Source organism: Petromyzon marinus, chromosome 5 (genome assembly GCF_048934315.1).
Source record: "Petromyzon marinus isolate PM22_M1 ecotype Great Lakes invasive population chromosome 5, UKy_Petmar_22M1.pri1.0, whole genome shotgun sequence".
Classification (NCBI taxonomy): Eukaryota; Metazoa; Chordata; class Hyperoartia; order Petromyzontiformes; family Petromyzontidae; genus Petromyzon; species Petromyzon marinus.
This window is the reverse complement of record NC_133671.1, coordinates 14590445-14616739: the sequence shown is the minus strand read 5'-3', so window position 1 is coordinate 14616739 and position 26295 is coordinate 14590445. Positions and strand designations below refer to the sequence as shown.

General features: G+C 43.1%; 1 long non-coding RNA gene across 1 annotated transcript; it reads right to left on the bottom strand.

The window, feature by feature from the left end:
• Positions 1–2814: 2814 nt before the first annotated feature.
• Positions 2815–11569, bottom strand: LOC116939108 (uncharacterized). The gene is made up of 3 exons (XR_004402372.2): positions 11378–11569; positions 7621–7686; positions 2815–5810 (listed from the first exon to the last, which is right to left on the bottom strand). It is a non-coding gene; the product is annotated as an uncharacterized LOC116939108 (long non-coding RNA).
• Positions 11570–26295: the final 14726 nt, after the last annotated feature.

Below are 26295 nucleotides of genomic sequence, written 5' to 3'. Positions count from 1 at the left end.
AGTGGCCTGATTATAGTGTCCACAACAGGAAGACGAGCTTTCGCACAAATTCTGCTGTAAGACTGTTTGCCCGCATGGCGAATCAAACCAATTCTTTGAAACTCCTTTTTCGCTGGAATTCAGGCAAATTAAAAGCAAACGCAAATGTGGTAAGTTACGGTTTTTGTTGTTGTTGTGCAGTTATTAGCGACCAGGCCGAGACCATTACCGTGCCACTCTTGAGAACCCAGCTTAATCGCGCGTGGTTGCCCAGATTCACATTTTGGGATCTCGGCAGTGCCAGCTCATCAATCCGATCCCCGAGCCTCTGAGCTGCCGCTTCTTAAGAATCTATATCAGTGGTATGAATCGTTAAATCCCTAAAGCTTTAAAAACCGTACCTCACACCACCTTCCAACGTTGTATCTTCCTTGAAACTGTCTCGGTGATTTGCGTTGATTTATCAAGAACCGATAATTATTCCCTAAAAGGGGATACAAAGATATATATATATAATGTGGAATGTTTTAGACAATTGCCCTTATTTATAGCACCTGTGCTCTGAGAAATTGCCTTTGGCCAGAAACATTCCTTCAATATTTTTTTTTTCCCTTTCATGGCAGCGTTATTGACAAATGTATCGAGTTGTTGTCATTTGTGAATACGTACCACTGTCAACGTAGGATCACAACATATCATGTTATTCAAGGCATTTCTGTTTTAACGTTCTGATCTTTCACGATTCCATTCAGATTTACACGTGCACGTTGTTTCTGTGTCCGGGTCTGAGCAAGTTGACTGTTTCTTCTTCTTCCTCTTCCTCATTCTCAGCCCAATTCCTAATTTTCAGCCCAGTTCCTCATTCTCATTCCTGTTCACCACGACACAGTTGAGTGGGTGTGCGTGACTATGGTGTGTTATACAATTCTCGGTGAAACTAAACAAAATCCATTGTTCCGTTATGGAGATTTAAATCCCGCGTGGCAGTGATGCGATAGCACATGTGCTATAAGGAAAGATGATTGACACTTATTGACGCTTAATTTCCCTCCACTGGCTACAGTGGCTGTCAGAAATAAGTGCAAACTGTAGTAGATCGTGGTTGGCAGGGCATGCTGCTTTCTTATATGTTATTCAAAATCAGAATGTGTATTTAGACTATAGGAGGAATCCCATGAGCTATGAAGCTCTTTTTCACAAATGTCCAGTACGGGCGGGTCAGCAAGTTACAATAACAAACAGCACAAAAACACGACAGGGGTGCAAAATAGAGAAAAATGCACTAAGTCACCAAATATGAATAAATACTACATTTATTACAGAAGCCAGATTAATCAAGCTTGGGCAAGGCAGAAAAAACAACAACAAAAACAGGCCCAGACCACACCAAGATAACACACAGTCCCTCAAAAAAAAAAGGTTGGCTACGTATGGTGCGAAAGAAGATCAACATATCATAGGGACCTTTCTTTCCAGTATTAAAATACGCAGACATGATTCCTTGCAGAAGGTTCCTGTTTGGTGTTTTGACATCTTAACACCTGTTTTATTGCCAGAAGGGTAAAAACAATTATTAAGCTCAACATACAAACATCGCTACACAGGTAAGGATAAAAGTTCCAAATTATATTCGCAAACATGACTGTATCCAGCACTAACCTTCTGCTTCATGATATTCTTTGGAGACAGATTTAAAATAATAATGGGCCTAAAGACAATAATTTAGAGGGATCCGTTCTTATGGCATTGTGGCCAATCTGCGTAAGTATTCACTTTATTTCTACTATTTTATTGTTATTTTTTCTATCTTCGTGACTTCACCGAAAGGACAACAACAACAACAACAAAAACACCTAAAAGTGACCATTTAAATGTAACATTTCCCCCGTGAATACTTTGATAATTTTGCATCTGTCCTTTATTATTCAAGTGTACGGCCAAAACAGTGCATCGCTCTCTTTGTTTGGATAGTTTCCAGCCCGTTGCGTCACTCTCACGCTGGATGGAGGTCTCCCCATAAACCACGTGAGCAATGGGAGGACGTGTGGACGGCTGGTGACCACGCTTGCCCGGTGCAGGGTGGCTAATGGAGGGGCGCGCGGCACTCTTACTTGCAGGCAATACCCGCCAAAATGTGCAACATTCATCGCACGCCTTTAACTGGCAGCCCGCGGGCCACACGTGGACCACAAAGACTCTTGGAGTGACCATCGTCACTGGGGGGGTGGCTATGGCCCGCTGAGAGTCGTGGTACGCCAACACATAGAGAGATTAACGAGATGACAGGGAGATAAACAACAGGTTACGGTTGCCATCCGTCCAGGTTTCCCCGGGATTGTCCTCGTTTTGAGGAACCTGTCCTAAGCTGGAAAATCTGTAATTTTTATATATATCCATTTTAAAAGTCGCGGTTGTTATAAGTTGTGCAATAATACACCACTCAAGATCACAACATTTACAAGCAATCATCTCCTCTGCCAGGAATACGAGATATTATTATCCCCATTATGTCCTGGTCGTCAACAGAGAGATGGGGGAAGCTCTAAGCACGAGATAAACATGAGCGAGACGCCCGTGTGACGTCATTGCATGTGTATATACGTCATTGCATGTGTATATTCGACATGTGTTCTCACGTGGCTTGCCAGCACACGCTAATTTTATGTTATCTGCTGGAAAATATAGTTGAGGATGCCTGCTATACGTGAATCAAGAGATTGTATCTTAATGTGGTGGACATCCGAAGTTCTTCAAGTGTACACGTGTAGCCAGTACATACTTTTGGTAAATACTGATATGACTTGTGGCTGGTTTATCAGAAATTGGACAAGATAATATGGATACAAAACTTTATTAAATAACATACTTTGCAAAATATCGAAGCACAACCTTTAAGCAGCAATGCTAATTTAGCACATTTTAAAGCAGCTTTCAACGTGACATATAACATATTTCTTGTTAGTCGTATTAAAAAGTATAACATAAGTGAAAACTATGTTGTTGAATTCAAAAGGTATTTTTTTAAAATTAAATACTGTTTACAGGAGGCGAAGAATATTTTTGCCCCATTAATAAAAGTTAATCTTAAAATATTTTGTATTTCAATTCACTTTACTGAGAAACGTATGGCATTAGCTTCAATGTGGCAACATCATCCACGAAAAGATTGTACCATATGAGCATTAGAACACGTGCATACATTCAAGCAAACACTTTATTGATACTGTACGGAGCTTAAATGTACATCGATGTTTTTGTAAAAAAAAAAGGCTGCAATAAATCAAAGCGGCCAGGTAGTGCAGTGGTAGAGTGAGCAGCTCGCAGTCGGAAGGTTTGCAAGTTGGAGGTTGACTCAACCCACAATCCTTCCGAGGTCGATAAAATTAGTACCACTTTGTTGTGGGAAAGGCACCAGTGATTACCCTATGAATAACCTTGCCATCTGCGATATGAATGCGGAAGTTTCACCACGGGCTCAGTGCTGTAGACGGGAGATGAGCAGCACCATGAATGATCATATGAGCAAGATAACCACTAAATGTTTAACTTGACAATGGACTATCAATGGAAGTGTTTCGACGTAAAATAATTTGCATAAATTAAAGCAATATAAGCAATTCACTTATAAACAACACCGATTTGGATATTGGATCGTTTAAACACAGTGGAACAGAGTTTTGATTTTACATATATTTTTTTCAAATTTGCAGCACAAACATGTTTTCCTTAAACAAATATTTAAACACTTAAAAAAATATAGAGATTAAACTGGTTTTATTGCGTAATAAAATCCACATTTGTTGATGAAAACAAAGCGTAATTTTTTACTTCAACGTTGGGCAGCTCTTAGGTGACAACATTTCCCCCAGATCGAATACCGAACACAAGCAACCCCAAATCACTCGTTGGTTCTTTCGGTAAAGTAACGTAGAAAGAGAAAATAATGAATTAAATAATAGCACACGAACTTTCGATTACAACACAAGCAATCGTCATCAGGTACGAATGAAAGAGAATACAAACCTAGTAAACTTAGAAATGCAATGCAATACAACACAGAGAGTCGGCTAACATAACAGTCAACATCCTACCTGGTTGATTACGTGTTGTATTGCATTGTTTCTCTTTCATTTGTACCTGATGACGATTGCTTGTGTTGCAATCGAAACGTCGTATGCTATTATTTAATTTATTATTTTCTCTTTCTACGTGACTTTACCGAAAGAACCAAAGAGTAATTCCTGCAGTCACGAAAGCTCCAAATCAAGATTTTAACCCCAAATCACACATAAAGTGATTTGAAAATAGTAGGGTGCTGTTGCAAAACAAAAACTGTGCATTTATCGCTGTATATGGGAAATAAGAGATGACCGGGGCTGAACTCTGGAAAGTATTGCTCTGCCCCCTTCCTCTATACCATCTCCCTGCCCAATGCTGGTGGTGGGAATTTCGGGAGATGGGTCTTGGTGAGTTGAGTGTTAGGGGTGCCTCTAAAGAGATTCCATAAGAAGTTAAGCTCTGGTTTTTCACATGAATTAAAACGTCCCGGTGTGATGTCAAGTTCATCCAAAGGTTTTTGAAGAAACATGTTATTTCTTTACACTTTACAATGTAAAAAAAAAAGTATGTTTACAGTATCATTGGTTTGTTTTCCATGCACAGTATAAACGAGCACAATACATTCAGTATCGATTTTATGTTGGAATCATTTAAAGTAATTTGCAAATTAACCGCGACATTCCTGCATTACACACCATTTCCAAAATGTCTAAAGTTGTCTTAAGCCAGGAGTAGGGAACCTCCTGCCTACGGCTTCATTTGCTACAGTCCACAACCACACGAGGCCAACTATTTTAAAACAGCCCTCAAATGATCTTTATCCGTCACTGCAAGCATCTTAGCGGCATCAAATTGGGACTTGGGGGTAATCTTTTCGACAAGGCAAACACTGTTCATACATTTAGCACGTTCAATCGCGTCTGTCACAGCAAGGGCCTCTTTGTACAAGGTGGAAAAAACACAAACACTTTGTGTCACGTCATTATTATACACCATCAATTGTGTGTTTATGTGTGGCCAGCCAAACGGTACTTGAATACAGTATTTGTGTATTCGGTCCCCAGCAAAAAAAAGAAATGTTCCCCAACCGCTGTCTTAAGCTCACACCAATGTACGTGTATTAATCAAGCTCATACGATGCATAGATCCACTCGGCTCTGGCAGAGCTGCACCTGTAACAAGGTCAAAAGCAAACGGTTGAGTCTCTCCGGTCATGGCAGAGATACAGATGAGATGATCTCGTTGCACTTCGCCGTTTTTCGTGTCGGCTGAGAGAGCTACCTTGCAGCCCAAGATGATTGTCGACACCATGAATGCAATGCATATGAAGGTCATCACAAGTATGACGATCGCGTACGTCTTTTTACCACATGGACCGTGACATTTATCCACATTCATCGTTGCAGTTGTGACCTGTTGTTTGTCTTTTTTGTGACCCATTGTTCCTTTCTCAGAAGTAATATCATCTTCGTCAAAGCTGGTAACGTATTCATAGTTTGCTTCCATGGCCTCGTCATTGTTAGGACCCTCAATCATCGAATTTATTTTGAATTTGGTCAGAGATGTCTGATTGTTAAAATGTGTATTTCTAGCATCAACCTGGTCGTCCTTGTTCATCACCGGCTGCACGTGTTGATGTTGGTCATCGACGAAAGTCGTGGATGTTGTTTTCTTCGTCTCACTCACATTCGTGGTGCTTGCAGTCACATGAAGCCAAACACCCCAAAAAATGGCAACTGCGTACATCTGACGCATGTTCATTAGAGGTGCACCTGTTAAAACAAGTCACGTTTAAAGCACGTGTTAGCATTGTGTAAAGAGACTGTGACAGCATGCAACGCGACAATCTAGGCATGCGACGATGCGTGGCATTGATTTAAAATGGATTCTTACACTCACAATGCAAGCGTTAAAAAAATGTGTGTGTAAAATTTTCGTAGTTTAAATTCGTTTAAGGGTAGAGCAGTAGAGCAGTGATTAGTGCACTGCCCTATAAACCAGGCGGCCTGAGTTCGATTCCCGGCTACGGCTAACATCAATGGCGAGTGATACTTGAACTGGTCCTATCTTCCCCCCACCTTCACCAACCCGCACTGCCCATAATGGTGAAGTATGGTCAAATACTGGCATGGGGAGGCCTTCATCCAGCAGTAAACGAACAAAAGAATACAAGTCATGATATGTTGTATGTGATTGGTTCACATGAAACCATGCCGCAGCGATAGCCACTTCATGCACCACAGCAAAATAACAAATGTTACTTGAATCAATTCGTGACTGCCAAATTGTGACCATTCGTAGAATCGTGATGGGGGGGGAGGAAACTTGCTGTATGCCTCTGTGAAACGTGAGAAAGAGTGCAGGCCATCATTGCTCTTTTTGTCGAGAGGTCGCAAGGATTATTGAATCATTATAACGCGCATGCCAAGGACGACTACTAACAACCCGTTTCCGTTTCTTGAGCCGGGTGTATTGATGTAGGCCTGTGATGTAGCACTCTGGAGGCAAGCTCGGTGGATCACACAAATTTGTGAGACTCACAATGCTCCTGTGCTGCGAGGTGGCTCGGAGTTGGCAGTACTAACAAGCAAATGATTGTGGAATCTGCCTGTGCGTGCGTTTGAGTGTGCTGTCCTCATATCGGTGGGGTTCTCCCGAGTATGCAAGTTTTTCTCCCGCAATATAAAACACTCTTTTCACAGAATTTAACAAATATCCCATTGCATGACTCTACCTGGAAAAGAGTGTTGAGAATCTGAGGCTTTCTCTGTTAAATAGATTGTATCAATGTTATTATTACTGCATACCAGGATGAGAAAATGTTAACAATCAATTACGTATTTTGACGATACTGCATTGGCAGTGCTTCACAAACACAAATACTCAACAACTTAAATCGTCAACACTGATGTTTCTTTCCAGGCAATGGTCCTTCTTCAAAGCACGCAACATGTTTCAGGGACTCCTCTACTTACGAACGAGTTAGGTTTCAGAGGTCTATTCGTTCGTCGATTTGTTCGTAATTCCAACTTTACTCGCATTGATTCCAAACGTTGTTACGGCATGTACACTAGATGTCACTTGTTCTTCACGTTCTGCAGATGCCACTACTGCCAGTTGAACTTTCGAGAGTTGAACTTATGACTCTCGGTCCGAACAGGCAACTGGACATACAGACCAGGTTTGTTCGTATCTCTGAAAGTTCATAAGTCAAATGTTCGTAAGTAGAGAAGTCCCTGTACAAGATTGTGCATGGTGGTGGTTGTGGAGAGCGGTAGTGTAGCAGTTAGCGTGCTGCACTACGAACCTGGCGACCCAGGTTCGATTCCTGCTCACGGCCAACACTAGTGACGATTATCTGAACCGGTCCTAGGCCTCCCCTAGGTCAACTCAGCCTCAAATTAGTACCCAGTGCGATGTGTAAACATCGCCACTCGGGAGACAAAGGCGGGCGGGCGTGGTGTTGGACACCCACCCCCTCGTATTCTGTACCGGCCTTCATAGGTACTCGTTAATTGCACTAGCCCCAACAGTCTGTTACAGGCTACATGGGCGATATTTGTCTTTGGTGGTGGTACACACCTGTATTCCAGTGGTACAAAGGTGGGGTAGTTGTATCACGAAGCAATCACCTTCCAGGACAGCACGCTGCGTGTGAAGAGAAAGTAAAACATAGAGATTGCTGAATTGTGTGTGCAGAGTTTGCGGTGTCCAACTCCGTGAGTGTCTGAGCACTCACGTGCAACATTTCTCAACAAGCAGCTGGCCAAGTATAGCAGGCAGTGCCGGATTAAGCTAGTGCGGGGCCTCTAGCATATGTGTCGTGAGTCCAACTGAGTCGCAGATGTTGTTCCTTTTAAAGGCAATACATTTAATTGTAACACGTAACACAAAGGGGCAACTGCCCCTTCACCAGATACAGGCTAGGGTGGTGACCACCCAGCTAACTACGCTATACAGAGGAGTTACTGCTACGAAGGGTTGGGCCCTCAATCGGGTCCGCGACCACGTGGTTGCCTCGTAGGACGTAGAGCTTCCAGCTTGAGACTTAGAGCTTCCAGCTTGAGACGTAGAGCTTCCCGCTTGTAGAATGCAGCTCCCCCCGGTCTCTCTCAGGGACCCACCTTATATCCCCCCCACGGGTCGGGGCCACTCCGCCCCTGGCCCCGCCCGCCTTCTGGAGCCTTCTAGCTCCTCTTCCTCGATCCCTCTCGAGAGCTCTCCCCGGACACGTGATCACCCCCTAGCCCCCCCCCTCCCCCACCTGGGGGCCTCTCTGTGGACACTCCAGATCACGTGTCTACGGGGTCAACCAGAGTGCCATGGCCCTGGGCAACCCTGTCCTTGGGATGACTCTCTCCCGCTCCCCCTCGTGGAAGCCCGCACCGCACGCTATGCGTGGTGCCCGCGTTATCCCAGCACTCACCAAGCCCCGCTAGGGCTGGTACTACACCCACCCACGGGGTGTACGCGATGACGGTGCATCGCACGCCACGACACTTCTGGGCCGGCACCATACAGTGACATCCCCGATGTCACTACATATTTTATAAAGTGGCCCTAAATAAAATTAAAAGTAAATATTAAAACACAATTTTTTTACTTGCATAGTAAAGTAATTGCATTTGTTAATTTGCTATACAGCCAGACTATACGACAAATCGCTCACCTTTAATACCCAGTCGTTCATAAAAGTTGAAGGCGGTATAGTACTATAGTAATAGAGCAAGTGCAGAATCGCTGAACTGGGATTGATAGCTTGAAAGCGTTTAGCGCGGGGCCCTTGAAAGTGCGGGTTCCGTAGCATATGTAGCTACTTTTGCTCCTAGGATAATGCGGCACTGATAGCAAGTGAAATATGGTCGTGATAGAGTGGGCAAATAAAAGCATTACTTTGCACTATATAGCATTGTAGAATTGGAGTTAAAACGATTATGATTACTCATTTACCTTATATTTATCCTGAATAAAATATATCCTGGAACATGGTTTGGTTCGTGCACTGTGCTATAATCTTAGCGACCTGCGTTTGATTGCCAGCCACGGCTAACATCAGTGATGGGTGACATATGGACAGGTCCTGGGTCACATGCCCCATCTATCACCAACCCACACTGATCAGTGCGATTAAGCATGATGAAGACAATCAAGCAGTGGACTGAGAAACAGTTATACATTACTATTATTATTCTGACAATTACGGTACCGTATATTTCTTGCTAATCTTAATACAAATAACTCTCGTGAGAAAACACCATTCTGTGATCAATTCCAACTTCGATGACGACAACCACAAGGCGACGAAAACAATTTACAAAAGCAGCAACCACGACCACAACAATTGACTGCGGCCACAACTGGAACCACAATCAAAGCAGTGGCAACTACTCCAAAACCGCCACAACGACAAATACGGCAATCGGCAATAGCCACCAACAACGAAAACAAATAACAACGGCAAGCAAAACAAACACGTGGGTCTTTACCAGGTGTGCAACCCAGTATTTTCAGAAATATAGGCATGGAAAGATCGACAGACGAACGCTCCATGCCGTTCAGTGGTCGATCCAGTCCCCCCCCCCCCCCCACAAACCTCCCCTCTCTATCCGATCATAGCGCAAGTAGGACAGACAGCCATCAAAGCCTCCAGGCGCTCCTCAACTCCCCTCTCTCTCGGTCGCGGTATGCGCAGTTAGGATTTTGTTGCTGTTGTTCGGCGCGTCGCGAATATCGAGGAAGTTGCAAAGTGAGAGCCATTGAATGAAAAGATTGGCGAGAAGCACTGAAGCAATGCACGACATCAACACAGCTGTCAACCCGTTACCAGTGCCCGACCTTATTACAGACCAATTCAGACCTTATTGGTCACCCCGTGCCCTTATAAACCTCAACGTTCATCCTGCAAAGTCCCATCACAAGGGAGAAACACAAACAAATAGACAAATTTATTTTGCCCGTATTCAAACGGCTGTACGCCGAATCGACCTGCAAAACTCAATTTCCCTTCACAAGAATACGGATAAACGGTATGGGTTGACACGGTATGCGACCACGACAGCAACAATCATCACCGCGACTGCAGTACCTGCATGACAAGTGGTGGTGTTGGTGGGGGGGGGCATCGTTTGACGATTTGTATTTCCACTCGTCTTTAATATTTTAAGATACTATTTTTTGTTTATATGTATAATACCATTTTTAGTTCAAAAAGTACAACTATAATCAGTATAAATTGAGAACCCCGTCCTTATGACTTGTTCACATTTCTTCAGTGTATTAAAAATGATTTAATCCATACTTCTTTAACCGTGCGTGGAAGTGGATACAAACCGTAATATTTTATCTCCCCATTTGTCAGTCGTTACACTTCGATTTATAACCGGTCACAATTCGTGATCACAGCGTGCAAATCTTGAAACGTAGATGAATGTTGTTTATCATTGCAATAGAAAACAGTGTAGAATAATCGAGTAGCAGCATCTATTTGTGTCCGAATTAACTGTAAAAAAAAACCCTATTGACTTTAAACATCTTGTGCCGTACTGCATTATTCATATTTTCTATGCTCATGAATTCATGAAAACTCTAATTTCCCTGAGAATAGGTTTTCCCAAAAAATTTTCTGGCAACAAAACAGTTGTGTTAAGATGTTAAAACACCAAACTGAAATCTTTTACAAGGAATCATGTCTGCATTAACCACAATACTTGTGGTCAGAATGCAAACAAAACACATACTCTGATAATATATGCATTGTCTTTTAAACTGATTGGTCCACATCAGAGACAGCTTTCTTTTGAGCCTCGTCTCAAAACGGTGTTAGACCAGAGGACGCCAAAAGGCGAACAGCCAAAAGACAATGCCACTATCAGAGTAATGAGAGGTCGGGGTGAGCATCTACATCATGGGACCTAATTTCCCATGATGTATTAATAGTTGTAAAACAAAACACATTCCAACACAAGCCAATTAAATTCCACTACTCTAATAACAATTTCAGCATTTTCGTTTAACGGGGTGAAACAGATGGTCAGCCCACTGTCAATCCACCGCTGGATAAATGAAGACCTCCCCAGACCTTTCGGTCATGAGTGTTGTATGAGCACGCTTCAGCACGTTGCTGGTGAGTGGTGAAACGGGAGGGGAACCCAGGACCAACTCAGATATCGCTCAACACAAGCTGCTGTTGTTATAGCTGTGGCCTGCAGGAATTCAAACCGCGTGCCATAGCGCAGGACACCAACCAACGCATCACCTTCTTAACGTGTCCGTCCCGATTCACCCCTGTTTTAGACGTCACACGTGTGTTCGTTACATTGTCAATGTGCCAAGCACTTACCTTGTACGCTTCAATCTGCTTTTGTTTTACTTGAGTGGGTAACCCGCAAATATGAGACCCAAGTACGTTCGGTTAAAAGAAGAATGTGTAGCATTGCAGCTTCAACAAGCGAGCATCCACGTGCAAATATTGAGCGTTCTTCCGCAGATTAGCGATTTATAGCAAAAAAACCACGAAGGCAGCCACAGGAAGCTGCGTTCGTGTGTACTGCGCATGTATTTCCATACGTTGGTTCAATTCACGACATTTGCTAAATATCATATAGAAACTGATATTTTAAGTGTATTTTTTCTTCCTCGTTTTACAATACTTTATTAACATATACAGTGCTGTGTAACAAAAAGCTAGTAATACTCATCTCTACCACTTTTTTCAGACGTTCACACATGCTACCGTTTCGTACATGTCTGTATACCTCAATCCCCCAGTGAGTCGGATATGCGACGTTGTACTGATGTTATACTGATATATGTACAGTGAGGGAAAAAAAGAATTTGATCCCCTGCTGATTTTGTACGTTTGCCCACTGACAAAGAAATGATCAGTCTATCATTTTAATGGTAGGTTTATTTGAACAGTGAGAGACAGAATAACAACAAAAATCCAGAAAAACGAATGTCAAAAATGTTATAAATTGATTTGCATTTTAATGAGGGAAATAAGTATTTGATCCCTCTGCAAAACATGATTTAGTACTTGGTGGCAAAACCCTGGTTGGCAATCACAGAGGTCAGACATTTCTTGTAGTTGGCCACCAGGTTTGCACACATCTCAGGAGGGATTTTGTCCCACTCCTCTTTGCAGATCTTCTCCAAGTCATTAAGGTTTCGAGGCTGACGTTTGGCAACTCGAACCTTCAGCTCCCTCCACAGATTTTCTATGGGATTAAGGTCTGGAGACTGGCTAGGCCACTCCAGGACCTTAATGTGCTTCTTCTTGAGCCACTCCTTTGTTGCCTTGGCCATGTGTTTTTGGTCATTGTCATGCTGGAATACCCATCCACGACCCATTTTCAATGCCCTGGCTGAGGGAAGGAGGTTCTCACTCAAGATTTGACGGTACATGGCCCCGTCCATCGTCCCTTTGATGCGGTGAAGTTGTCCTGTCCCGTTAGCAGAAAAACATCCCCAAAGCATAATGTTTCCACCTCCATGTTTGACGGTGGGGATGGTGTTCTTGGGGTCATAAGCAGCATTCCTCCTCAACCAAACACGGCGAGTTGAGTTGATGCCAAAGAGCTCCATTTTGGTCTCATCTGACCACAACACTTCACCCAGTTGTCCCCTGAATCATTCAGATGTTCATTGGCAAACTTCAGAAGGGCATGTATATGTGCTTTCTTGAGCAGGGGGACCTTGCGGGCGCTGCAGGATTTCAGTCCTTCACGGCATAGTGTGTTACCAATTGTTTTCTTGGTGACTATGGTCCCAGCTGCCTTGAGATCACTGACAAGATCATCCTGTGTAGTTCTGGGCTGATTCCTCACAGTTCTCATGATCATTGCAACTCCACGAGGTGAGATCTTGCATGGAGCCCCAGGCCGAGGGAGATTGACAGTTCTTTTGTGTTTCTTCCATTTGCGAATAATCGCACCAACTGTTGTCACCTTCTCACCAAGCTGCTTGGCAATGGTCTTGTAGCCCATTCCAGCCTTGTGTAGGTCTACAATCTTGTCCCTGACATCCTTGGAGAGCTCTTTGGTCTTGGCCATGGTGGAGAGTTTGGAATCTGAATGATTGATTGCTTCTGTGGACAGGTGTCTTTTAGAGTGTGCTCCTAATCTCAGCTCGTTACCTGTATAAAAGACACCTGGGAGCCAGAAATGTTTCTGATTGAGAGGGGGTCAAATACTTATTTCCCTCATTAAAATGCAAATCAATTTATAACATTTTTGACATGCGTTTTTCTGGATTTTCTTGTTGTTATTCTGTCTCTCACTGTTCAAATAAACCTACCATTAAAATTATAGACTGATCATTTCTTTGTCAGTGGGCAAACGTACAAAATTAGCAGGGGATCAAATACTTTTTTCCTTCACTGTATTGTAATATACAACGCAAGTGTTAAAATGTGAGTGATATTACATGGATTGTCTTTAAAAGGACAGCACAATCACACTGATTTTACACCATCCATCACTTTAATATCGCGCCAAAGGATTTACGAGACGGGTAGAATTATTGGTTGCACAAACGTGGCCGTTTAACATCACACACGTGATCTACAGTATAAGTATTCTAAATAAGCCTGAATAAGCAATTGCTCATGAAGTAATTGTTGGAAAATAAAATTACCCTTTAATAGCAAGATTACTCAGCACGAATAGTGTTGCTAACTGCAGGTGTTCGATTTAAATGGTCTAATAATACAGATTTTTCTAACAACAATTTCTCAATGCCAATTGTTTCTCCTAAACAGATACAGACGTACACTATTTTAATAGCAATGCGTAAGTGAAACAGTACGCTACAACCGTTTGGGCAAATGTTTTCAAATAATCCATGGTTATTCACTCTGGGACTTAAGCTGACTTTAGGAGATGACATGGTCCATTAAACCCCACAGACCACCCACACAACTAACTTTCATATGACCCCATGGGCAGTTTAGCATGTAAAAAAATGTACACAATATTTTATTGATTCAGCAGTTTTATTGTACGAAACGTATCCCTTTGCAATGCAATGGTTCGATGCATAAGTGTGCACTCCATGTCTTTCCGACATGCGTTGTTGTCCCTGCGTTCAAGGTTTCCAATTCCTTAATTTAATTTCATGGGACCCTTGCCTCTGTGTCCAAGGTTTCCCATGTCTTAAACCGCTCTCAGTCTGCAGAACGGTGTGAAGGACGCGCATTACCTTTCAGAACATACTGGCCTTCGGTGTGGTTGTTAAACTCAAACGTATCCTGATAAATCCAGTGTTCCACATTATACTACAGCACACCTTACAGCACAATCCAGTTCAGTTCCATTTGGCAGTATGATGGAAATGGCTGGTACTAAGCCATTCATAGCCAAATACTGCCACTCACATAACATAAATATGCATGTAATGACATATTTCAAGGCCATATCCTTAATACACCTATAAAACACCAATGTCATACTGGCAACAAGCTTTAAAATAGAGGAATAAAGCTTCATGGAGAAAACAATTTTCTTCACAACTGACTGGTGGGATTTTTAGTCTTTACTGCACATTGCTACGAGAAGAATTGTCCCATGTTGTCAGTTGTCATGCAACAATACCCATGGCCATAATGTCATTACAGAATGTGTAGAGAATGATCACTTTTTAATAGCTTGTGAAGAGAATTGGCTCCTTTCAAAAGTGCAATTTTATTTAATCCGAAGCTAATATTATACTATCAGCATTACTTCAACGTCTACAGGGTAGACACTAGAAAATTTACTTTAACAGTCCACATAACCTTTCAATAGAAAATGTTCAGTTGTGTTTGCTTTATGACCACGCAAGTCCTGATTGCGAGTGTCAATGTTTCACAATTAGAAATGTACAATATTGGTCAGTTATTAAACAGAATTATTACTTATTTAAACATAATAGCCATGCATGCTGTTAGCAAAGAACAGTAATAGAATTAAGTGTGATCTTAAGTGTTTAAATGTTTAACATTGCTACATATCAGCCAATCGCAACTACAATTCTGAGAATACAGTGTGATGCGGTTGAGAATGTATTTCCCCCTTTTGCAAGCTTAGCATTCATGACCAATTTTTAAATTTGCGAAACAATGTTTTATTCACCTTTAACATACAAATTATTTTAATGCAGCTGCCATAAAAGTGAGACCATTTTGTCCGTTTCAAAAGCCCCCTGATGAACTTCACTTAAGCTGCGTCACATGTTCACCCATGAGCTGATAATTGCGCATTGTGTCTATTTGGTAAATGCTCTTAGCTAATACGTTGTCCTCGGAGCCGTCGTTTGTGATGATTGCATTCCTCAGAGTGGGCAAAAATACACCCGGCCACGACGTTGTAGCTCACGGTCGAACTCATCACAGCAGGCCGACTCACAACCTCCTCAATCCTCCTGCCCTCGACACAAAGGAGCAGGACCGTCACCGCTAGGCGCCGTGTCTTACCGTAGCAGTCCCCCACCCCCCCACCTCCATCACCTCCCTATTAGCGCGTTTGGCTACGTACGGTGCGAAAGAAGTGCAACGTACATCGTCGTCATTCCTCTGCGACCCATTCCCAACAGCAGCAGCAGCAGCAGCAGAATTCCATCTCTACGCCCACGTTGGAGAGACACTCCAAAAGGCCGCACCGATGTCTCGTGGCTTTCAAGAGGCACTGCATTGATGGGCTCCGTGCTATTAAAGTTACCGGTCATTGGTATCTGTGAAATATCGTTACAAATTGCGTTGGTTTCATTGTTCTGCAGTGACATCAAAACACACGGATACCACATTGCTGCATTTAAATTACATTCATTCTTTCATGAAGTAATTTAAAAGAACGCAAACCAGCTCATTTTCTTTTTTAAACGTAAGTTGAAAAATATGCCCGTGCTGCCCTTTAATCAACGTATTATCAATTAATATTACGTCACGCATCGAATCACGTGTCTAAGAATTTGCGTTTTAAATTAATATTCCGTATAGTACTTTATGTTGTATGTAATGGGATCACCTGACCCTTGCAACAACTCGAACCCACAACATTCACCAAAATAAAAAAAAACGGATTCTGGACAACTCAAAATGCCTACCGGATCGCTTTCCTTTCACAGTTGGTGACTCAGTCTTGTCCTGTCAAGGGAGAAATATCAATAAGAGTTTCACAAGAGAAATATCAAGAAGAACATACTGTTCCCATTCTTTTCATTGCCCTATCTTTAAGAGTCACAAGAAAGGAGAATGGTAATGGTTAATTAATTTGAAATGAATATCGGTCCAATCACATTCCACCTACACAGAAAAGGAGTGGGCGCTCTGACACTATATCTTTGTGGAAACTGGCAATTTGCCAGGTTAGCAGCCCACAAGCTGGGAGAGGGCCAATGGTGCCACCAATACAGTGTGATACAGCCTACAAATGGACAAGTCTTACGCAAAATGTGAGACTTGGGGATTTTAGTTCAGATGATTTACGCCTGTTGTAATGGCACTCAGCCAAAAACACGACACTCCTCCATCTGACATTCCTAACGCACTCAACTAAATTGGTCCATTATACTATTAACTATGCCCTGCTGTTTTTTTTAATCGTAAACAGATATAAGTGTCTAGCTGTGTTCAAATAAAAGCATATTGTGTTATTTAATTGTTGACGGGTTTCTGTTATTCCACAGCTGTGTTAAATAGTGCAAGTCATCAACAGATCTTTAAATATCACGTTAATTGGAAGCCAATTTTTTAAAGTAATAACACAGCAGCGGTGGTGTACTTTTTTTTAAAGAAAGAGACATAACTGCGCTCTGTAAATAGGAGTTTAACATTTATTGCTGGACGATCAATTGAGTGTGAGAACTGTTTGATAAGGGTCAAGTTGGTGGCGGTGGTTTCCTGTGAACTGCAGACTTTTCCGTAAACCCTTGTCAAATGCGACCACGAAACTTATTTATTTTAAATCCCACCCCCCCCCCCCCACCACATCATGATTCATGCATTGTGAGTCAAAATGGAACACGACAGAATCCAAAATACCGTGTGTTGTTATGAAATAAAAACTTTGACCGGTACAAAATTGATATTTTTTTGTGATGAAAATATCATAACGTATTCAGAATCCCATGTTTACTTTCGCCATGTGCGCGGTTGTGTATTCATAAATGTGCGCATGTTCATTGAAATGTAACGTTCCGAATTTTATAAGCGAAATAATTCGACTAAAAAATATATAAGCACATTTTTAAACCGTGTTAGTGTTACACATAGCAAGCTCCAAAATGCAGTACCAAATGTGTTGCATCTCTTAATCATTTTGAGAGGCAGGCAATTTGCTTTGGAAAACAGTACGGTGGACTTCATGAATTTACATTGAAAGCTAATTTCTGTAGATTGAATACTCATTTATTTTAAACTTATTTTTGTGTATAGTTTGTTGTCCTTCCACCACACCTCCGATTTGCAGGGTTAGCTACGTACGGTGCGAAAGAGGTTCAACACACATCCATACATATTGATATGTTTAAGCTAAAATAGAGGTGATCGTATTGTAATGTTGGTCGATCCAAATGCCAAAAAGCCAGGGCATTTAATGACACCGCATAAACCAACCCCATCAACGTCTGTCGTTTGTGGGCAAAAAACAGTCTGAAACAGAAATCAACTGTTTTTTTCTGTGTTTAGTCTGGGTAACCTTGGAGCTCTTATCAGATTGAAGGTCAACGATTTTTGTTTTTACAAATTGTATATTTATAGAATAATTTCTATTGCAATATATTTCATATTTGTCACGGCTGGCTACGTACGGTGCGAAATAAGTTCGACATACATACCTACGTGTTAAAAAATAAAGTTAATAATTTGGTTTACAACAGTGTTCTGTCCAGGGTTAGTGTGCAGTATTAATAAAAGAGAATGACTGCATACACGTGAAGGATGGCAAAGCACATTGACACATCAGTAACATCCATGCTCAGGCGCTGATACATCGATGTTTGACCCCTTTGATAGCATTAAAACATCGACGATGTATTCATTTCGACGTGGTGTTTTTCACGCCCGAAAATTAGGCTGAAACATGTTTTGAGCGCCTTGATGGACAAAAAAAAAACTGGTTCCTCTCCAAACGTCATTGGCAGATGTATATGTAGTGGATACAAATGGAGAGAGAGACTTCTCTGGAGGCAACACGTTTATTCTGACAATAACAAAATCCCTAACACAACGGGGTATCTGCCCTTTCCACCAGGTAACCTAAGGAGGTAGTCCCTCCAGGCTAACGAGCCCGAACACAACTGGGGAGGCTATCGGAGACCGGAGCCCGACTCGGGTCCGTGTCTTGTCTTCGGGGCTTCTCTTCAGGGTGACGGCTTCAGGTCTTCAGGTGTACAACAGCAGTCGGGGCTTACTTTGCCCCTGGCCACGCCTCCCTTCTCGAGCCTCCGAGAGGGACCTGGTCCTGGTCTCGTGGTCCCCCAGCCCCGTCTTTGGGGGCCCCCGGGCTCGTACCTCCGGCCACCAGGCCTCCGGGTTCATACAGAGTGCCAAGGCCCCCTGTGAACCCTTCCACCATACCTGGCACTTTCGCCCCCTATCCTCTGGAGGCTGGCACTGCACGTGAAGTGCAGTGCCATCCATCCTTGATACACACAGCCCGGCTCACACATCATGCTGTGGCATCCCACGATGCCACTACATCCCCCCCCCACCTCTCCGTAGCACTCAGCCGTCCAGGCTGACAACTCTCCCCTGAAGCTCAGCCAGCCCGCAACAGCAACATAACGACAACGTGTGCCTCAATAGCAACAAGAACACAGCAAAACACAATCCCAACAATAAATACCCCAGCCCACCTATACAAATGTGCACTATTTACAAATATACATAGCGACCGGAAAAAGGGCAGAAGCAGGGATAGAGGAACAACGCAAAGCGCGCGAAGCGCACGACCCCGCACCCCAACAACCACTTTTTACCAACACTGTGTTCTATCACTCGATATTACAATAAAGGCAACGACAAAAATGGCCTGACGAGTGAGACACGCAATAAACGGTGTGGGGGTGTGTGTGACTGGGGGCCATGAGAAACGAAGAGTTTTGGACCGAGTCCTCGTTGCCGGGCCCCCAGGGGAGGTGGGCCCACTCACCCCGGAGGACCCGGGGGGGACTTGCAAGTGTGGCGGATCAGCCGATTCCGCACAGGGATAATCCGGCTGGGCAAAGGAGCTTCCGGCGTCTGGTGCCGGGGGAGCAGAAAGTGGTGGCGACTGGAGGGGCGTCAGTCGTGCGGCATCTGATGATGAAGTTACAGATTTCCGCTGAGGATGCACCTAAGCAGGCACACTCCGCAGCTCATCGGACACGTCACACACTCGGCCCCTGCATTGTGGAGGTGAGAATGGATCGCGCAAACCAATGAATGGCTTGAGGCGCGACGAGTGGACGAAGCAGCAACGGCGGCCCCAGCGAATTTGCACACATTACGGACGGACAATGCGAACGATCACAACAGGCCCTCGCCAGGGCTTGAACAATTTCGGCGACGTTCCCACCGGAACCTGAAGGCAATGGAGCCATGCCTCGTCACCCACACTCCACTCATGGCCAGAAGTACGTAGACCCCGTAGGCATTCATTAGTCAATTGGCACGAATTAGAATGCACCCTAGAAGCCTCCCGTGCTTCCGACAGCTTCTGAATGTTAAAGTGAAGTGCAGTGCCATCCATCCTTGATACACACAGCCCGGCTGGCGCATCATGCAGTGGCATCCCACGATGCCACTACACATATATGCTGCAAATAGGTTGCAAGTTCTCATTGTGGAGTAGTTGAGTAGTTGAGTGTTGATCCTGCAACAGGCTTTGTGTATTTTTTTTGTGGAATAATACAAACGAGTCAACCTTTCTACATATTTTTGAATTGCGTTTTGAGTGTTGACCCTTCGACAGCCTTGTGCCTTTGTAATTTTTCTATAAAATTATTACTAATTATTTTTCACAATATATCCTGAAAATGTGCATAGGTTTGTGTTGCGTATTGACTCTCCAACAAGAGCATTCAGCCTTTCCATTACAATATTAGATTTGATTTTTTATTATTTATTTTCTTCAACAATAAACATTGCTTTTCAACATTTACACTACTCTTTAAACTCGAACATCAGAAAAAAACAATTATTACTTAATTCCAATCATTCATTGCTCTTCGAAGTTTTCGATAAAAAAACACATTGATCGTTCGATATTTCGATGTTTTCCTTTCGATGTCCCATCCCTACGACTGTCATATATCTGCTGCTGTCCCCTATAGTGCAAGTCTGGCCCCAGTCCTCGCATATGTTCTTAATCTGGAGACAAGATAATTGTCCAATCACGCCTTCCCAATTAATTTTGACAAGTACAAAACTTAATTACAGCCAGTCTGGAGACTGGATAGATCTGTAAGGCTAGTGTTGTCAACCAAAGATGATACATGTTGGCAAAGGAACAGAATGTAAACTTAAATAAGGGCAAATGTATTTAAAAATATACAATAGTTTCATAAACGAAGATGATTTTTTACGTGGTTAATTAGCACAGCACTGTCACAAATCTGACTGAAGATAACACAATTTGTGTTAAAGAATAATATTTTTATAAACCAAGAACATGTTATGATTTTACAGATTAAAGTTAATAATGTACTGTATCTGGAGGGACAGCTGTTTTCCTTACACCCTATATGCATGAACAGTTGTCTTGGCCATCAAGTACAGTACAGATAAATTCCACATATCCTACATCCTATTACCTACTGTTCTTATAATTCGCGTTGCTGAATCACTTGTGTGCTTAGCATTTAAGGACCATTCATGTTTTACCTATGTTTATCTCTGGGGTTGGCCCGGCCTGACCTGATGTAGAAGTGGTCTCTCAGAGTACTCGCACATCATGAATTCTCGTATGTGTGCTTGGGCCCGGATAATAAATGTACTTCTGAAGTGATTGCAAATTCATCCTGTTATCTGTTTATACATGCTTCTACGTGCCGATGAGGAAAAACACGCGTGGATAATAATCGATAACGTGATCCGCTAATCTCGCCATAGAAGACATTTACTGTATCGCAATAATATGCTGAGCTTTGTTAGTAAAACATTTTCAATATGGGTGCCTCCAGCAGCCATTATCATGTTTCTTTACTGGACACTACACGTCGTCTTGGTCATCATTATTTATTGAAGTTAATACAGTAGTTGGCACCCACTTGAGATCATGGGGTCAGTGGCCTACCTATATTATCAGCTCAGGGGGGTGCGGCAATCGGCAGATGGGGCCCCAACATTTGATTTACGCAATTTGTAGAAGCCAAACATTACCGCTATCGTTAAATATGTGGAACGTAAATGAAAGCATTTTCATCAAAAATGTTTGTTATTTTACATTGTTGAAAACGTATCATGGTGGTTGTCAAGGAGGCCCCAACTCGTAACTTTGGCCACCAGGTCACATCTTGACAGACGCCTGTGACAAAAAGCAAGTTCTGAAGATGCCTAGTCAGAAATTAATATCTGGTACAACATATGCATTACCGAAGCTATCAACGGAAGGTGTGTACAGGATTAACTGCACGTGTGGTAAATGTCATGTTGGGCAAACAGGACGAATGATCAGCACAAAGACTAAAAGAACATCAGAGAAATATTAAATTCTCCCAAATACAACTGTCAGCAGTAGCAGAACACGCGTGCCAACAAGGACACTCCAATGATTTTTATGATGACGTTCTACTCCTGGCAAAGAATAATTACATAAAGCTGTCGAAATTGAAAGAAATAAAAATACTCTTTGGGTCTTTCTATCGACGTGACTTTACCGAAAGACCCAAAGAGTATGAATTCCTGCAGTCACGAATTATTTAAGTCGAATAAAAATTAGTTTAGCCGTTCGGATAGCTACCGCCTTAGGGGCCGTCCATAAATGACGTCACGCACCTGGGGGGCGGGGGGAGGGTCAGACATTTGTGACGATGTGTGACGAGGGGGGGGGGGTGAGAAATGTGACGTCACATCAAAATGCGCAACTTTAAATAAATATAGACAACACGTTCTACTTAATTAAATATACTTTTTAATAAATGTTGTCTCCTACAACATTAAGAGTGCAGCGCCACATTAAATACGCGGGATAATGTCAAGAAGTGCACGCTCCGACCACCTGTTTGTCAGAAAGTGCACGCTGTCAAAAAGTGCACGTGTGTGTGTGTGGTGTGTGTGGTGCGTGTGTGGTGTGTGTGATTAAAAAGCAGACATTCTCTTCCCAGAAATGAGAGAGGCTCTCCTCCCACATGCGGTCTCTGAGCGAGCGGCTTTCTTGGGAAAACATCTCCCACGTCCTGTCTACTACAACCCAGACACACATACACACCACACACACACACAACACACACACAAGTACCACACACACACACCACACACATACACCACACACACATGCACCACACACACACAAGTACCACACACACACACCACACACATACACCACACACACATGCACCACACACACCACACACACACACACCACACACACACACCACACACACACACATGCACCACACACACACACCACACACACACCACACACACACTCCACACACACATGCACCACACACACACACCACACACACACACCACACACACACACCACACACACATGCACCACAGACACACACCACACACAAGCACCACACACGCACCACACACACAAGCACCACATACACACCACACACACACCACACACACCACACGCACCACACACACACCACACACAAGCACCACACACGCACCACACACCACACACCACACACACACATGCACCACACACACACCACACATGCACCACACACACGCACCACACACACACACGAACCACACACACACATGCACCACACACATGCACCACACACACACATGCACCACACACGCGTACAAGTCCGACTCGTCGAACGATCAATAGCCGGGATGATGTCACGCTGTGTCGAGAAGTGCACGCAAGCGCGTGCACTTCTTGACAGGTGGTCGGAGCGTGCACTTCTTGACATTATCCCTTAAATACGCACTACAATGACAATAGTTTAAAGCGATTTGAAGCATGTTTAATTTTTTTTGGGGGGGGGGGGCAGAGCTTTGTGACGTCATATTTGAGGGGAGGGGTCTGACTTTTTGTGACGCCGTGTGACGACGGAGGGGGGGGGGGTAAAAAAATCTTCAAAAATCGCGTGACGTCATTTATGGACGACCCCTTGGTGCTGCGTGGAAGCGAATCATCGAATAATACATTATTTAAATGCATACTTCAATAGGGATTACCGTTGGTCCGGCTATTTTAATACACACAATAGACAGGAAGGACAAGTTCAAAGGGCTCGCATAATGTACGTTGCCTCAGCAATCCCCTTCCCCCAGGTGGCACAAGAGCGCAGCTGCGTGGTCACCACATCGACGCCTCTATATAAGGAACGAAACAGTTAGACTTCTCCACAAATCTGTCTGTCGCCTGATGAAGCTAGTTGTAATTACTGGCGAAACGTCGTGCTCAAGATTGTAAATGTTGTGGCTTGGCTCTCCAACACACCGGTTAGTGCTGTACTAGTGACGAATTGGCCACGTTCTGTTTACGTGACAACCCTTACTATTTGGCTGTGTCGGGTGGTGGCGGGTTTTAACGGCACATTTATATATTTACGCGATCTAGCCCAAAAAAAAAACTATATTGTTCTGCCTCACGGTAGGTGTGGGGGTGTGTGTACACAGGAATTTCCTGTTTGGATGTTGAGTTTGGTCACGTGACCAGAAAGTTACGATTTGACATCCTCTAAGCCAGGGGTCACCAAACTACGGCCCGCGGGCCGAAATCGACCCGCGACGTCAGTCCATCAGGCCCGCCGACGGTACTTGAATTTGGTTGATAAAACGTATGGAAAACGAGACGTTGTGATACAATTTAAATATTATGTTTAGAATACTAGGGGATCTTCACGCGTGCGGAGACCTCCTGACTGCTATGTTCCTTAAATGTACTATTTCAAATTATTGTATCTAGATTTTGTTGTTTATTGTAATGTTTGCTTATTTCGCCTCCACCCCAAGTACTTCCCCGGCTCGTGGTAGCTCCGCCTACGCTCTGACGTTACCATGGTTTCCATGGCAACGTCATGGCAACACGTTACCATGGTTTCCATGGCAACACACAAACACGCATCTTTCCCGCCCCCAGATTTTCCAGCTGTCAACACAGGTCCGACGCTCAAGAAATATTTATTTATTATGCGGCCCGCGCTCGTCATTCTTTCAGTTATCTGGCCCATTGTGAACAAAGTTTGGTGACCCCTGCATGAAGCCATGCGGCAGGGTGTCAGCCATTACACAGAGTACAAAATGGTGGCACAAATAGCTTCCCAGTGAAGACAGGTGTATCTGTTCATTGTGGAACTTTAAGAAGCATTGTCTGTAAGCTTGTTTATGTTCTTATAATACTGGGAATGCTGTTATAATGTTATAATGGCCGTTATAATGCTGTAAATGCCTTTATAATGCTGTTAAATTGTTATGATAAGTATGAGGCCTAGTTAACAACGAAGCCTGCCACTTGCCTTACTGTGAATGTTACTTGTAATTGAATAAGTCGAGTCAGACTTGTACCCATGTAACCTTATTGCGATCTTGAGAGCAAGGATAACGAAATATCTCATCCACAGTGTTATGCGTAGTGATGTACATTTAGGCTGCAGTATGGTGATTACACGATGTGCCCTTAACACTGTAGCTTATTCTCTTGTATAGCTATTCACTACTAATGTAGATGCCTGGTCCATTCAGGATCTATTGTTGAGTTTCATGTTATCTAAGACAATGTTATGATGCTGTAGTGTTCATTCATTGTATTGATATTTCCAAGTATTAACAGATGCTGTATTCGTGCTGTGTTTTCCCATCAGTTTTACCTCGTTCAATTCATTAAATACGTTTGGAGTCAGATGTTCACCCTGGCTCTGAAGGTTTATTGAATGCGAGGTTATCTACTCGGATAGTGGTGCAACGTAGCGCACAGCGAGGCCGAGATATATATTATGGAGGTTCTGAAGAGTAATAATGATAGCACGCAAAATAGCACCTTAAAATTGGTTCTACAGTACGTTTAATTTGGCTAAATTCCAGCTGAAAAATAAAAATACAAATTTTAGTGTAATGTGACCAGGATTGCCCAATACCAGGGCTGGTGGCAATGTGCTGCCCCCTGCTGTGTGAACCAGAGGTCACGTGAAGGATTTCAGATGCAGTTCTGTGATATGTTCGTCCATGGGTTGTTCTCAAACATGAACGGGTACGCTGTTCTGTTAGATTCGAATGGATAATTCAAATGACGCTAAAATCACTATCAGGATGAAAGTGTTTTGACTATTAAATACCGAATATTCAGGTTCGTTTTGTAAAACCAGTTGAGAACTCAATAGTCTCTTTTGCAAGTGGCCTTGGTCACCAAAAAGATAAAAGCGAAACTAATTAAATACATTTTCACTTAAAATAAAATATTACAATGAAGCAAAAACAATTGTGTCATCTGTGAAATCGAAATATTGCACAAACAGAAATCAATGTTAAATAATACATTTCCATACCCTTAAGTCGGTTCGGGCAGACTATTTTTAGGCTAATCAATTTAACATTTTAGTATTACGTGCCATGAGTAAAACTATTTTTGGTCAATTGGCAAAAAAAGCCTCCATCATAGGTTCGGTGCAGCATGTTCAACTTTTCTGGGTCTCTATTGCATTTGGCACATCAATGATCTTTTGTGTATTTGTTTTACATATTTCTTAACACCATATCAGCTGTTTGTATTAAATGCGCCTCAGGTGTAACCGAATGACGCGTGGAATCGTTGTCCTGCAGTCTCATTGAGTAATCCCCTGGTGACCAGGGGAAATAAAACCACCCTTCACGAAGTGGCGGTGACGTCAAAACGGCGCTTGTGCCAGGATAGGTGCACGTTGAGTCCACGTGAAGTGTTGAAGGCCCGCCGGAAGGTCAAGGAACAGACCAAGGTGCCACGGGTTCACTGAGATGACTGGCAGATGCACCAACTATGTTACCCACTGTGCCAACTTTCTGCGTTTTACCCACCCAGACTGGACATTTGTGAAAAAGAGCTTCCCAGCTCTTCTATTCATTACATCGGCACATTGCCATTGACAACCGGTTGGGGCAGGCCGCCTACAGGTCTGCCCTTATTGACATCCATA